Raw genomic sequence first — 16998 nt, forward strand, 5'->3', positions numbered from 1 at the left:
TGTGGTATAAATATGACACAACAGCCCCAAGACTACAAAGCAATAGCCTGAAGAGGGAGATCCTTTCAGTAGCCCCGACAGAAAGAAAAGATTCCAACTGGTTCCAGTTCCATTCTAACTGGAAAAGCCCTCCTCTTCTAGCCAGAGTGACAGGCATCTTGACTGACACCTCCATCCAGACTCCCAAAATTGGAAAGGAGTTCCCTAGAGACAGAGGAAAGGGGGTAAGAAAGCGCGATGGGCAAACCCTGCACTGACCAATGCCTGTTGTCCCAGAGAAGCAGAGATCTCTCCAACAGGGGAGGAGAGATGCTCACCCCAAAAATGAATCAGCTAGTGAATCCCTTTTCTTTAATGGAAGCTCATATTTTCCCTTCCAGCTCTTGTGCTCTCTCCCTCTCTTTGACTATAGTCTACCACTATCATCTTCAACAACAGCATTGTTCAGCTCAGTCCTGCCTCCATACCCTGGCTTTTGCGATTTGCAACTCCCAGATGCCCTCTCCTTACCCTCTAACCAAATCTTAGCACTTCTTTTCTAGGGCTCCTCCTTCCCAACCCAGGAGATTTTTCCCTCTTGTGAACTTCCCACCCTATCCAAAGACATGTTTACAGCAATGACTATGTGCTTGGCTCTATGTGGAGAAATAAAGATGTGCCAGTGTAAGAAGGTACATCTGACTTGATCTGAAATGCCATTTCAGAGGAGTGGCTGAATGGTCTCTGGAAGGCTGTAGTTCACGCTGGAGGAAGAAAACAACATTCCTCCCATGGTCCCCAAGACTGATTAGTAGACTAAGTGAGAAGAGGAATGGGAAGAGAAGACAGTGCTGGAAGTTATTTTCAGATGTATGATCTAGTTTGTGCTGTGCTTAGTCACTCAGTCATGTCCAACTCTTTGCAACCCCATGGACTGTAGCCAGGCACCTCTGTCCATGGGGATTCTCGAGGCAAGAATACTGGACTGGGTCGCCATGCCCTCCTTCAGGGGATCTTCTCAATCCATGGATTGAGCCCAGGTCTTCTGCACTGCAGGTGGATTCTTTACCATCTGAGCTGCCAGGGGAAGCCCATCAAAAGTGGAGTGGGTAGCTTATCCCATCCCCAGGGAATCTTCCCACCCCAGGAATCAAACCGGGGTCTCCTGCATTGCAGGCGGATGCTTTACCAGCTGAGCTACCAGAGAAGCCCGTATGATCTAGTTTAGCATTCCTCAAATCTCTGCCACCTAAATCTTAATTTACAGACAAAGGAGCTGGTGCTCAGAGAGTGAAGTGGCTCATCCAAGATCACACATCCAGGGAGCTCAGATTTGAATTGTCCAACTGTCCTGTCCCCTGCCCACCCACTCCCTAATAAACACCCCCCATTATTAAAAGATGACTCACACTACAGAAATGTCTCCTAATTAAATTTGAAAATAGGAAAAGCATTTGGAATGTACTCTGAAGAGGCTAGCCTTAGCAGAATTACTTCCATACGAAGAATTTGTTCCCCAGCTATGTAGCAGCTGGATTTTTTTTTTTTGTATTCCTTGATGAGTGGAATGTAAGAATCACAGAAGATGACCAGTTTGCACCCTTTACTCTCTTCCTAAGCTGCCTCAAACCCTTTGTACAATAGGGACATAGAAATCAATTGATCGATCAGTTAGGAAATCTATTGATGAATAAATTCCCACTTTTATCAGATGTGCTTATTTGATGGAATTATTACCCCAGAATAGGCACAACTATGTCTTAGGCTCTGTGCCCCCAAACACAATGACAATCGGTAGAGATAATTGATTTGTTTTATAGCTTACAGTCTGGGAACACATCTGTTGTCAAGCTCCAAGTCAAGTCACTAAAGTTGTGGAGGAAAATATGGGTTCTTTCCCTTTCTGACCTTTCAGAGGTGTAATAAAATAAGCCATTACTCTCCCAGCCTCCTCCTCTCTAAGCTGTGTGACCTGCAGGATGTACCTTCAGAGGGTCTCTTGTTCCCCATCAAGAGAATGGTGGGTTGTGCCAGGTGACTGTGAAGTTGGCCTCCAAAATTGGCCTTAAGGCTACAAGTGTCTCTCACGCTGAGTCCAGCACCCAGTAGGAACTCAAGCTAAGTTTTTGAAAGATTTAATTAAGTAGAGTTGAAAAGGTAGAAATATGGGTGAATTTGGTGCCATCTCCTGGCCATGTGACCTCAAGCAAGCTCATGACCTCTCAGAACCTCAATTTCCTCTTCTATAAGATGAATTCAATGATGCCAGCTTTGGAAAGTGGTGAAGATGAAATAGGTTGAAAGATGTTAATAGTGTTCAGGAATGGTTAGCCCCTCTCCTTCCTCACCCAGTGAAGGACAGACTCATCTCCTGTGGAAACTGATGCACAGGACTCAGACTCCTAAGCACCTGTCTCTGGCGCCAGCTCCAGTGGCAATTGTGAAAGGCACTGGGCTGGTTGGTTGAAAAGAGAGATCAGGAAGTATTGATGCCCACAGCTCTGTGGCCCCTTCCCTGACAGATGAGGAATCAATCTATTATTGGGGCGACTCTGTTGGCTAACTCAATGGAAACAGAGTTCATTTATAGGCATCCCCCACTTTATGAAAGTTCACTTTAGACCACTCTGCTTTTATGAAACATCTACTTTAGTACCTGTTTACACTAACCAAAATAAATCCAAAGAGGATTTTCACTTTTACAAAAAAAAAGTGAAGACAAAATAGCACTCAGTGTTTGTTTTGCAGCAAGTCCTTATCAAGGCAACACACTGCCTAGGCAGTGAGAGGGGCCACACCCAGCTCCATCCCCCCAGAACTACACTCAGCATCTCAGTATCAAACCACCATAGCTTTGAACTGTGCTGTGACCATCTGTGCTTTATCTCAATTTATACTGTGCATATCTGTCAACAAGATGTTGTTCTCTCAGTCGCTCTCGTGTCCGATTCTTTGTGAGTACGCCAGGCTTTCCGGTCCTTCACTATTTCCTGGAGTTTGCTCAAACTCATGTCCATTGAGTCGGTGATACCATCAAACCATCTCATCCTCTGTTGCCCCCTTTTCCTCCTGACCTCAATCTTTTCCAGCATCAGGGTCTTTTCCAATGAGTCAGCTCTTTGCATGAGGTGGCCAAAGTATTGGAGCTTCAGCTTCAGCATCAAGATGTATCCTAAGGCAATTGTTTTTTTCATCCTACACCATTTTGGCTTACAAAACTTTTCATAGGAATGCTCTCCTTTCAGATAGCATGGGAAATGGTGTTCACAGTGACCAACAAGGGTGGAGGTCATCTAGCCTAACTGGTCTCTTCCTCTCCCATCTCTCCTTCCCTCATTTTGCTTCATCCACACCAGCCTCCCTGCTGATTCTCAGGCCCATCAAGCCCATTTCCACCTTAGGGCCTTTGCATGGCTGTTCCTTCTACCTGGAATACTCTTCTGCGCAGTTATCACAAGGGTTTGCTTCCTCTCTTTCTTTGGACTTCTGCCTAAGTGTCACCTTGTCAGAGAGGACTTCCTTAACCATCAACTTGTCTTAGTTGCTCTCAACATTGCTCTCCTCTTTACTTTTCTTTGAGGCACTTAAGCCTCATATGCAGAGGGTATTTATTTGTTGTCTGCCTCCCACAGCCAAATTGTGAACTCCAACAGGGCAGGACTTTGTCTAGCTCAAAGTCAACTTCAGTCCTTAGAATAGTGATTGATGAACGGTAGGCTCTCAGTAACTATCAAATAAATGGGTGGATAGGTGGATTGAGGATGGGAGGATGGATGGATAGATGGACAGATGGATGGATGAGAGAATGGAAGTGTAAGAAAATGGGTGATTATAGGTTTGTAGATGGGAAGATGGGTTGACTGATTGATAGGTGTATGGGTCAATGGATGGATGAGAGGATAGGAGGGTGGGTTGATGAGTTGATGGGCCAGTGGGTAGAGTGGAAAGAGCATAGGGTTTGGAATAAGACAAGCCTGTGTTTTTGTTCCAGTTCTCTCCCCACTCCTTATGTTACCTTAGCTGATCCTCTATTTCCATATCTGCAAAATACACAAAATGAATTCTGCCTTATGGGGTCATCCTTTGCATCTCTGTCTTCTGAGAGGATGGGCAGAGGAGAGCTGAGGGTGGACTGGGTGGGTAAGATCAAGGAACATCAGCAGAAAGTATTTCCTCCTCTGACTTTGTCTCCAGGTAGAAGACCAGATGGCCCTTGACAAGACTGAAAGTGTGGGGCTGGAAAAGAGAAGAGGGAGATGGTGAGAATATTGGGAAGGAAGAATGGGTAACACCAGTGACTCATTGATAAAGGGTCTAAAAAAGGGTGGCACCCACAATGGAGTGAGTGGGACCAGGCTACCAACAAGAAGAGATCTAAATCAAATCAAATCAAAGTGATTCTGGATCCCCAGCCACAGATTATTTGCTGGAACTTTGTGATGATTCAGAGAGGCAGCCCAGTAGTAAGGAGTAGGGCTTTGGAGCCAGAGAGACCTGAAGTTGAATCCTAGCTGTGCCCTTGACTTGGGCAAGTTAACTTCTTGTTTCTGAACTCTGGTTTCTTCATCTGAGAAATGTAGATAATCATTATTTGGGGCCCTTATGGATGCTGTGAGGATTAAAAGAGATTGTGTGTAAAGTGCTTAGTATGGAATCCTTCACTGCCATGTAGTAAGGAGACTTAAGCAGCCCTGTGGAGGAGCCCACATGGAGAGGAACCAAGATCCCCAGTCAACAGCCAGCACCAGCTTGCTGGCCATGTGAGTGAGCCACCTTGGGGGCAGACCCTCTGGTCGCAGCAAAACCTTCAGGTGTGGGCGGCCCCAGCTGATATCTGGACAGCAACCTCCTGGGAGACTCTGAGCCAGAAGCTCCCAGCCATGCCAGCTGCAAACTCCTAGAAAAAGTGGATCTCCTGACAAAAAGGGATCAGTTCCGCTGAGTACAGAGGGAGAGTAGAAGCCAGACCTCCAGGGAGGATGGAGAGAGAAGAGGGTGAGAAAGCAGCCACCACCCAGGTGGGCAGAACTTCTGAGATGTTTCACGATGACAGAGAGAAGTGAAGTGAAGATGGGAGCAAAGCGGGGTGGAGAGGACAGAGACCGGAGACTGGAGGCAGATGGAGGGTGGGGAGGCAGAGCTGGCCAGCTGGACCAAGAGAAGAAGGAAGCTAGCAAAGGGGGTGGGACCCACGGGGAGGAATTCTGCCTATTTCAGGACCACGAGCAGCCATCTTTGCCTCCTCCTCACACAAAGGAGAACCAAGAAACAGGGATGCAGAAAACAGCCAAGTGTGGGCTGGTAAGCTTCCTGCTGGTACTTGAGGCAAGGACTACCAGGCAGCCCCTGTATCCAATCTCCCTTTCTCTTAGAGAATATTACCCCTAGGAATCTGCCTGCAATGCAGGAGACCTGGTTTTGATCCCTGGGTCAGGAAGATCCCCTAGAGAAGGAAATGGCAACCCACTCCAGTGTTCTTGCCTGGAGAATCCCATGGACAGAGGAGCCTGGCGGGCTACAGTCCACGGGGTTGCAAAGAATAGGACACGACTGCACGACTAAACCATTACTGCTCCCCAAGCTGGCTACTCTCTGTCTCCCAGTTCTTTTCCTTTGTGGCATTTTCCACAACTGGTGCATCATCTGTCTGCCTCCCGGAGCCTCTGTCCAATCAGATTATCAACTCCAAAAGGGCGGGTACATCACCAAACTCACAGCTAGACTGAGAAGCCAGCCGAGGGCCTGGGGCAAGAAGGCCATTGTGTGCAGACAAGGTCCCTGCTTTGGGAGCACAGTCAGAGTCAGCAAGACAACAAATCCACAAGGCCAGCTCAGTTCAGTTCAGTTCATTCAGTTGCTCAGTCGCATCAGACTCTTTGTGACCCCATGAATCGCAGCACGCCAGGCCTCCCTGTCCATCACCAACTCCCGGAGTTTACCCAAACCCATGTCCATCGAGTCAGTGATGCCATCCAACCATCTCATCCTCTGTCGTCCCCTTCTCCTCCTGCCCCCAATCCTTCCTAGCATCAGGGTCTTTTCCAATGAGTCAACTCTTCGCATGAGGTGGCCAAAGTATTGGAGTTTCAGCTTCAACATCAGTCCTTCCAATGAACACCTAGGACTGATCTCCTTTAGGATGGACTGGTTGGATCCCCTTGCAGTCCAAGGGACTCTCAAGGGTCTTCTCCAACACCACAGTTCAAAGGCCAACTCAGATGGTGGGAAAAGGCTTAAAGGGCACGAAGCAGGCAAAAGGGATGGAGCATGGTGACAGAGAATCAGGACTCCTTGATTACGTGGTCAAGGAAGGCCTCCCCGAGGAGGTGACATTCAAGCTGAGAATAGGAGAACCAGAGAGAGCTCAGCATGGGAGATCTGGGGAGAGTTCCAGGCAGAGGGAACAGCAAGAGAAAAGGCCCCAAGACCGTTATGAGTGGGTGTGTTTGGAGAGCAGGAAGGCAACCAGTGTGGCTGGGTGGGGGGAAGAGGTGAGAAGAGGTTAGCAGGACTGGATCCTGTGGTCCCTGTGGGCTGTGATGAGGGGAGAACCAGGGGCCACAGCAGGTGTTAAGCAGAAGAAGGAGATGACCTGGTTTGCTTTATATCAGATCCCTTTGGCTTTTGGGGGGTTGAAGGCAGAGGCAAAACTGGAAGACAACCTGGGAGGCCTTCACATGCATGCAGGCAGGAAGTGCTGGATACTTGGACTAGGTGGGCAGTCACAGAGGTGATGGAGAGAAGGAGCTGGGTTTGAGAGCTATTTCACAGGTAAAACTGACTAGCCATAGTGATTACTTAGCAGACCAGAAATAAGATTCAAATGCAAATGGGTTACTTGGAAGCAGACCCCAGAAAGCAAGTGGGCAACCTGGTTTCCATCCTACTGGGAAGTCTGGAGACAAGAGTCATCCCACCCAAGGGGCAAGGAAGCTGAGGCTTATCCACTATCTCCTGGGGTGCTAACTCACCAGCACTCTCAGCTTGCCTGGCGGGTGGTCAGAGCCCCAAGTTCTGGCCAGCAAGTATCTAAATGGTGAACACCAAATGGTATGGGCAGGGAACCCACTGATGGAGCTGGAGAAATGACAGGAGGGGGAGACTTGGGACTGTGGATATCTTTACCAAGAATTCCCAGGAGCTGAACTGGTCCAAAGTTACAAGGAATTGGAGAGGGACTGGGGAGGCTCCCAGGTAGGGACTGGGATTAAGGAGGCTGAAGATAACTGGAGGGTTGATGCCTGTCACTTCTTCCTCAGCCCAATTTTGGCTGAGCCGGCTAGAAAGAAGGTGGCTGAGGACTGTGTGGGCTGCGGGAGGCTGTGGGTTCTGAGGATCCTAAGGACTGGGAGTCAGATGCCAGAGAAGACAAGGGGGAGACCAGGGAGCCAGGGCTCTGGAGCTAGCGGCAGCCAGATCTGTGTTCCCTCTGTGTGACCCTCTGGGGCCTCCACTTCCCCATCTGTGAAATGAGTTGTTGTGAGAATTAAGGGGAGAGGGTGGAAGGACCCAGAACTCCAGCCTTTCTAATGCCAGTGTCTGATCTTGTCCCTCCCCAGTCCTCCTCAAAGGCAGCAGCTCCTGCTTCCTTATCCCCACCACCATCCGCCCCTCCCATCTCCCTGGGAATACACCCAGACAAGGCTGCGCATGTCTCAAACCCACCACCGGTGCTTCTGCTCTGCCCCATTTCCTACACACCAACCCCTGCTCCCTCCACCCCAGCCACTCTACCTCCCTTCACCACCTTGAACCCAAGTTCATTCCCACCTCTGAGCCTTTGCATCTGCTGTTCCCACTGCCTGAAATGCTCACCCGACTTGGTGACTAAACAACAACACATATTAAGCACTTAACAATGTGCCAGGCAAGTTCTAAGTGCTTTGTATGTATTAATTCATTTTAATCCTCACAATAACTTGATTATCATTCCCATTTTACAGATGAGGAAACTAAGGCAAAGAAGGGTTCCACAAATTGCCCAAGGTCACACATCATGCATGCTCAATCGTGTCTGACTCTGCAACCCCATGGACTATAGCCCGCAAGGCTCATCTGTCCATGGGATTTCCCAGGCAAGAATACTGGAGTGGGTTGCCATTTCCTTCTCCAGGGGATCTTCCTGACCTAGTGGTTGAACTTGTGTCTCCTATGGCTCCTGCACTGCAGGTGGATTCTTGACCTGCTGAGCCATCGGAAGGTCAAGTAATAAATAAGTAATAGAACCAGGACTTGAACCCAGGTGGTCTGATGCTGGCCTCCATTTACCACCAAGCTCTACTGCCTCTCAGCTGACAAACAATATAAGTATATTTTTATATTGTTTTATATATATATATATAAACACGTTTTTATATATAAATAATAACAATGGCAGCAACTGCTATAATTTGCACCCGCCCAGGGTCAGGACTTGAGCTGGGTACTCTGCAGTTGTCTTTTGATCTCCAGAGTCTTCCTTGGGCAGATGTATTGTCTCCATTTCATAAACAAAAAAAGTGAGGCTCACAGTCAAGGGTGCATAGCAAGTAAGAGGCTCAACTCCTTTTAGAGTGGGAAGGTTCAGAGGCATGAACCTTGAGTTTTTCCTCCACCTTTCTGAACTCTGTTCCCCTGCATCTCCCCAGAGCCAAGGCTGGTCCCTGCACCCCTGCCCCAGCCCAACAGAGATCTGCCTCCCCCAACTATGCAAAACTTCTCTTTGTCCTTCCTTTCTCTCCCCCAGCCAATTACTGAGAGATCAACTTGATGGTGAACATGTTTTAGAAATATTTTCACTGTTGTTTTAAAATTTTTCCCTTTGTTTGAAAAAGTGTTACAACTTCAACCGCAAGAGCAAGAAAACCCCAATCCCAGCGGACCAGGGCTGTGAGTGTAAAACCATGAACAACTGTATTAAATAATCAGAACTGAAAGCCACCCAAACAATAGAACTCCTCAGAGTTCTGGCATCAGGAGGACTTGAGTCTTCGAGGCTGGCTCTGGGTGGGATTAGGGGGGTTTGCAAACACAGGCAAGGAGATGAGGGTCTTGCCTCCTGTAATAGGTTGTAAATCCTGCTCTGATGCCTGGGTCTTCTCCAAAGGGTGCTGAGAGCAGTTTTCTTTCCCACTGCCTTCCAGGCGATGGACTAAATCCTGGGGAAGATGGGAAATTGGGATTCATAGAGCAGATGCAGGAAGAGGCTAGAAATACTGTCCCAGGTTAGAGACCCCCACTGAGGGTTCTGTCTGGGGCCAGAGCGGAGGCTCAGTATGAAACCAGGATCATATGTCAGTATGGGGCTAGGAGTATCACTTAGGCTATAAGAAGGACCAGGATTCAGTCTGTCACAGGATCAGGGCTCCATCAGAGCCTGAAGTCAGCATCTACTGTGAAACAATATTCAAGGTTCTGACTGATCCCAAGATGACAGCTTAGACTGGGACTCAGTCCATGATCAAGAATGGAGTCAGAGCCCCATGTGGGACCAGGATTATGATTCAGTCTAAGATCAGGGTCAAGAATCAGTGTGTGATGAAGGACCAAGGCTCAGTCTATGATGAGAATCTAGGTAGAGTGTTACAACCAGGATCAGGATTCATCTTGGGTCCTCGAACCACCAAATAGGTGTCTATCACTTTCCGAGACCTTGGGAGAGTCTGTTCACCTACTAAGCCTCAGTTTCCTTTTTTGTAAGCTGGGCTAATCATCACCCATGCCCTGAATCCTTCTGCAGTTAAATGTCAGGCGGGATGAAAGAGCAGATGTCAGCAAGCTTTGCGAATTGCAGGGCACTGGGCAGATGTTTACATAAACACCCCAGAGGAAACCCCAAACAAGGCTCACTGTGGAAAATCTAAATGTCACTAAGCCTCCTATTCCATCTTCTATCCTACTTTCTCTTCTGCCTGTAAAACTAATAATAGCTAACAACTACACCAAGTGGCCTTGTGCCAGGCACTGTTCTAAGAGCTTCATATATATTTAATCTAATCCTCAAACAACCGTATGAAGTAGGTACTAACATGATCCCTGTTTTCAGAAGAGGAAACAGAGGCAGAGATAAGTAATTTGCTTAAAAATATTTATGAAATCTCTGATTCAGACCTAGGTAGTTTGGCTTCCAAGTCTATGCTCAGTATGGGATCTAGGGGTGGGGGATGAGTCTGAGAGGTTCTTCACAGAGCAGACAGACTGCGGTAAGAGATGCAGGTTAGCAAAGGGCCTAGGGATGACCCGTGGCTCCCAGCAGCCTGCCTGTGCCCGGGAGGAGAGACTTTCAGCAGACCCCACTCCCACATGGGGACATAAAAGACTGGGGGAGTAGTTGGCGGGTGGCATTAAGACATCTCTTTAAACTTGTTTGTTTATGGAAAGAAATTTCAGGCCAGCTGCTGAAAACCTGTATTTTATGGGTAATTTTTCAATTTATTTCACACTGGTATTAAAAACAATAACCCCTACCTACCATGGAGGCTGTGATTCCACTGGGGTTGGCGAAGAGGGGGGTGGTGCTGGCTTAAAGCAGTGCCTTTGTTTGCCTGAGCATCCCAGGGCCAAGGCTACCAGCCTTTCCCTGGGAAAAAATAGCCCAAGTGAAGAAGAAAGACAGGGGTTGTTGCAGAGGTTGTGATTTAAGAGAGCAAGACAAAGTTCAGTGGAAGAAGCTGGGGCGCCTCTGTTTTGTGTGTTAGTTGCTCAGTCGTGTCCGACTCTGACCCCATGGACTGCCGCCCACCAGGCTCCTCTGTCAAAGGAATTCTCCAGGCAAGAATGCTGGAGTGGGTTGCCATTTCCTTCTCCAGGAGATCTTCCCAACCCAGGGATCAAACCCATGTCTCCTGCATTGCAGGCAGATTCTTTACCGTATGAGCCACCAGGGAAGCCTGACTCTCTTTTATAAATGATGAAACTGAGGTATAGATAATGAAAATTATTAGTGAAGATTTACTCGGAAATAGGCATTGCTTTTACCTGCACACCTCAAGAGTTGTCAGAAGAATTAGTAAGATACTGTATTGGTTTGGGTTGCTGAGAAGGAGACCTTGAGACACAGACTGGAGTTCAAGAAGTTTACTCGGGAATTGATCTTGGGAAACACAGGGCTGAGAATGAATGAAACAGGACCTAAAGGCAACCCATGGATCATCAAGACAATTACCACCGGGCACAACAGGAGCTCAGCCCTGCTGGGGAGTTCTGGGAGACAGCGTAGACCATGCCTCAGGCTCCCCAACTTGCTGAAAGAGGGAGCTGGGGTATTTGTCCATCACTGGGTATCTCCACTCTGTTAATGACTCTATTAGCAAAGTTTTTGTTTCAAATATTTTTTCAGTTTTATAAATTTCTTTCTGGTTCTTTTTAGTTAACTTCTATTTCTTTGTTGAGATCTTCTGTTTTCATTTTTTCAAAAGAATGTGTGATTTCTTCTCAAAGCATTTTTTTATGGCTGTCTTAAAATCCTTGTCAGATAATTCCAACATCTGAATCATCAGATATTAGCATTGGTTAATTGTCTTTTCTCATTCAAATTATGGTTTTCTGGTTTCTGATATGACAGTTAATTTTCTACATATCCTAGACATTTGGGCTGTTATATTATATCTAGGCCTACTTTAAATCTTTAACTTTAGCAGGCAGTTTCACTGTTTAGGTGTACATATAGGTTCTCACCTACTTTGGGGGCTGCAGTTGCAATGACCATTTGGTTTCCAGAGCCCTTGCAATTCTATTCTGGTCTGCTTGGCTCTTCTGGTGCTACTAGTGCTAGTGTTACTATCAAAATCAGACATACTCAGTACACAAAAATGCACAGGGATCAATAGCCTTCATGAATACAGAAGCAATAATCCTTAACAAAACATTGTCAAGTAGATTTTAGCAATATATAAAAAGAATCATATGGGTTTCCCGGGTGGCTCAGTGCTAAAGAATCTGCCTGCAAATGCAGGAGATGCTAGGAGACACAAGTTGGATTCCTAGGTTGGGAAGATCTCCTGGAGGAGGAAATGGCAACCCACTCCAGTATTCTTGCCTGGAGAATCCCATGGACAGAGGAGCCTGGCAGGCCACAGTCCACAGGGGTGCAAAGAGTCAAATGCGACTGAGCAACTGAGTGTGCACATGTGCACATGCACACACACACACACACACAAATCATACACCATGGCTAAGCAGAGTTTATTACAGTTTAGAAAGGCTGATTCAACATTCATGTATGTATATATACACAATGGAATACTACTCAATCACAAAAAAGAATGAAATAATGCTATTTTCAGCAACATAAATGGAACTACAATCATACTAAGTGAAGTAAGTCAAATAGAAAAAGACAAATATCATATGGTATCATTTACTGTGAAATCTAAAATATAACACAAATGAACTTATTTATAAAACAGAAAGAGACTCACAGATATAGAAAACAAACTTTGGTTACCAAAGGGGAAAAGAGGGAGTGTGTGGGATAAATTAGTAGTTTTGGATTAGCAGATATAAACTACAATATATAAAATAGGGGAATTCCCTGGCGGTCCAGTGGTTAGGACTCTGTTTCCACTACCACGTGCCTTGGTTCAATCCCTGGTCAGGGAACTAAGATCCCAAAAGCATTATGGCACAGCAGAGAAAAAAAAAAAAAAAAAAGTCTTAAAAATAAAATAAATAACAGTGTCCTACTGTATAGTACAGGGAACTATATTCAATATCTTATGTGTGTGTGCTTGTGTGCTAAGTTGCTTCAGTTGTGTTTGACTCTTTGCAACCCTACAGACTATAGCCTGCCAGTCTCCTCTGTCCATGAGGTTCTCCAGGCAAGAATACAGGAGTGGGTTGCCATGCCCTTCTGCAGGACATCTTCCTGACCCAGGGGTCGAACCCATGTCTCTTAGGTCTGTTGAATTGGCAGGTGGGTTCTTTACCACTAGCGCCACCTGGGAAGCCTATCTTATAATAACCTATAATAAAAAAAAGAACAAGATGAAGAATATATATATAAGAAAACCAAATCACTTTGGCGTACCTCAGAAACTAACACAATATTGTAAATCAGCCAAATTTCAAGTTTTAAAAAACCAGATGCATTTCTATAGGTTAGGAATGAACAAATGGGCAGCAAAACTAAAAATACAATTGCTTTTTTAGAAAAGAAAAGAAATACTTAGGTGTAAATCTAATAACACACACACACACACACACACACACATATATATGCTGAAAATGATCCCAAACACTGATTTTTTAAAAAATCAAAGAAGATCTCAAAAAATGGAGAGACACATATTCATGGATTGGAAGACTCAACATAGTTAAGATATAAATTTTCCCCAAATAGATCTACATGTTTAATGTAATTCTGATAAAATTCAACAAGATTTTTTGTAGACATAGGCAAAATTATTATAAAATTTATATTGAAAGGCATAGGAACTAGAATAGCTCAAACAACTCTGAGAAAGAATAAAATGGGTAGGATCAGTCTACCCAATTTCAAAATTTCTTAGAAAGCTACCATAATCTTGGTATTGGCAGACAAGACAACATATAGTTTGTGGAATAAAATAAATAACCTAGAAAAATATCCATATAAATATACCCAATTAATTTTTGACAGAAGAGCAAAAGCAGTTCAATGGAGGTAATGCAGTCTTTTCAGCATGTCATACTGGAGTAATTGGACATCCATAGGCAAAAAACAAACCCTGACTTAAACCTCACCCTTTATACAAAAATTAATTTAAAATTCACTATGGACTTAAATGTAAAACAATATGATGTCTAGAAGAGAAATAAGAGGAAATATTTGAGACTTGGGACCAGCAAATGTTCTTAGATTTGACACCGAAAGCATGATCCATAAAAGGTAAACCTGGGATTTCCCTGGTGGTAAAGTGCTTAAGAATCCGCCTGCCAATGCAGGGGACATGGGTTTGATTTCTGGTCTGGGAAGATCCCACAGGACTCAGAGTAGCTCAACCTGTGAGCTGCAACTACTGAGTCCCCGTGCTGCAACTACTGAATCCCATGCTCCTAGAGCCTGTGCTCTGCAGCAAGAGAAGCCACTGCAATGAGGAGCCTGTGCACTGCAATGAAGAATAATCCTGGCTTGCTGCAACTAGAGAAAGCCTGCACACAGCAACAAAGACCCAGCGCAACCAAAAATAATAAATAAATAAACAAACCACTACTGTAAGACTTTTAGGAAAAAAAAAAGGAAAAACTGATCATGTGAACCTCATCAAAAGTAAAACCTTGGCTCTATGAAAGATGCTGGCAAGAGGATGAAAGGACCAATTGTAGATTAGAAGAAAATGTTAGCAAATAACATATAGTAAAAAGAATTCTTAAAATCCAACAATTAAGAAAATCTAATTAAAATGGGCAAATATGTCTGACATTCACAGACATTTGCCAAAAAAGATAGGCAGAAACTTGTACACAAATGTCCATGGTAGCTTTATACTTAATAACCAAACACTGGAAATTATTCAAATGTCTTTTGATGGATGAATGGCTAAGCAAAATATATGAAACATCCATATCATGGAATACTGCTCAGTAGTAAAAAGCAGCTATTAACACATGCAATAACCTCGACAAATCTCAAGGAAATTATACTAAGTGAAGAAAGCCAGTCTCAAAAAGACACATACCACATGATTTCATTATATAACATAAGTGTAACAACATAATTATAGAAACGGAGAACAGATTAGTGGTTTGTTAAGGATTAGGGTGGAGGGGAGGGAGTGGGTGCAGCCCTAAAGAACAGCATGAGTAAGGGAGTGTTGCAATGGTCCTATTAGGTGTTTAGATGTGGTGATGGTTACAGAAAACTGTACATGAGATAAAGTTGCATCCCAGGAATCTCTTCAGTCCCTGGCAAACTGGGACAGTTAGTCACTCAAGCAGGAGCCATCCAGCAGCCTTTGATGCTCTGAGGAGGAGTTTGGGCTTCACCTGGAAGAAAAGCCAGGTCCTCTGGCTCCTTAGGAAGAAGAGTTCATAGCGGCCCTAAGTGACACAGACAGGAGACACCACATCACGGGGGTGAGAGTGGTCCAATGGGGCAAGCTGGCCAGGGTTCACCAAACATTTGCTTTTCCTCCTTAGCACATGGCATGGCTAGAACTATATTTTCCAGCCACCTTGGCAGGTATATGGGGTACATGACTGAGTTCTGACCAATGAGATATGGAAGGACACGCTCTTTACTTCCCATAGGTGGTCCTCCATGCCCTGCCCCTTCCACAGTGGGCTTTAAGCCATGTAGTGGCTCAGTGGTAAAGAATCCTCCTGTAATGCAGGAGGCACGGGTTATAGTCCATGGGGTCGTAAAAAAATAGGACACAATTTAGCGACTAAACAGCAACAACAAAGACAGCACAGCACAAGCTGGAAGGAACTGAGGTCCTGGCTATCCTGCAAAGAAGGACTTGTTGATCAGGAATACACACTCTGAGCATAATGCAGTGCAGACATTATATCCAGCTTCATTTACTTGTGACAGCGTCCAGTAGTTCCTTAACTGACGGCTCCTGGAGTGTGCACCTCCTATTCTGCCATCAGCACCACTGACCCTGATGTCCTCCCTATGTTGGGAGAGGGCGGTTGGATGGCAGACTGGGATTCCCAGACTCCTTCCCCACTACAGCTACAGAGAACCCAAGACCCTTTGAGCAGCTCTAGGTTGGGTGGGGGCCTGAATTCTGGCTCTTAGAACCCTAGAAATACCAGTTCTGAAAGGATCGGAAGAGAACACAAAATCTCATCTGTGCCACTGAATGAATGGGGAAACTAAGGCCAAGAGAGAGAATAGGAGGTACTTGAAGTCCCACAATGAATCAAGGGATGAGTGGGCACACACTCATTCATTTTTTCATTTCACAGATATTTATTTAGCAATTTATGTGTCCAGCACAAGGATAAAATAGAAGATTCCTGCCCTCATGGAACTCACAAACAAGCAAATTTCAAACATGAACAGGCCTGGTGGTGCTTGGTACTACAGGCATTAAAACAGGACCAGCAGATAAAGGGCACAGGCATCCTATTTTGTCTGGAGTATTCAGAGAAGGCCCCTCAGAGGAGGTAACTTAGAGTGGAGACAGGCCCTGAGGATATCAGGAATTTTCCAGGCAGTGTGTACATGCTCAGTAATTCAGTCGTGTCCAACTCTTAGCAATCCCATGGACTATAGCCCACCAGGCTCCTCTGTCCATGGGATTTTCCAGGCAAGAATACTGGAGTGGGTTGCCATTTCCTTCTCCAGGTGATCTTCCCGACCCAGGGATTGAACCCGGGTCTCCGGCATTGCAGGTGGATTCTATACCACTGAGCCACCTGGATGACTACAGGCTGACTCTCCAATTTCCCAAAAGTTGATCTTCTAGGGTCACCTTATTTCTCTGCATACCCAAATTCCATGTATAAGCCAAGAGACTCTTGCATCTGGAGAACTCATTCATTCATTCATTCTACAAACATGTTGCATACCTGCTCTGTGTCCAGCATGAGCCAGGTTCTGGCATCCGGATATGACCTCATCTCTGGCCTTAAAGAGTTAACAATTCAGAGGAAGGGACAGACACATTTATAGTTACCACCTCATGTGATCCAAGCTGTGACAGAGAGATTGTGGAAGCCCAGAAGAGGCCCTGGACTGGCCCGAGAATCAGGGAAGCCTTCCTGGATGAAGGGTATATTCAGGATGGGTCCTGAATTACCCAGCGGGGAAGGGGGATGGAATGTAGGCCAACATTCCATGAAGAGATCATTCATGAAAGGCTCAAAGGTGTGAGAGACTTGGAGACATCTGTGAAATACTGCAAGGAGTTGAGATCTTTGGGATTAAAGGGGTGAAAGGAGGTGTAGAGAGGAAGACGGAGATCAAAGAGGTGAGAACAAGAGGACTTGGTAGGCTCTGATGGATGGGGACCATGCTGGGAGGCCATGATGCCATCCCACCTCTGCCCTAGATTTTCTGGGCTTCTTGGCCCAGGCACCACCCATCCCTAGGCCTCAGTGGCCCATCTG

The sequence above is a fragment of the Giraffa tippelskirchi genome, chromosome 13 (genome assembly GCF_054371585.1).
Source record: "Giraffa tippelskirchi isolate mGirTip1 chromosome 13, T2T-mGirTip1v1.2.pri, whole genome shotgun sequence".
Classification (NCBI taxonomy): Eukaryota; Metazoa; Chordata; class Mammalia; order Artiodactyla; family Giraffidae; genus Giraffa; species Giraffa tippelskirchi.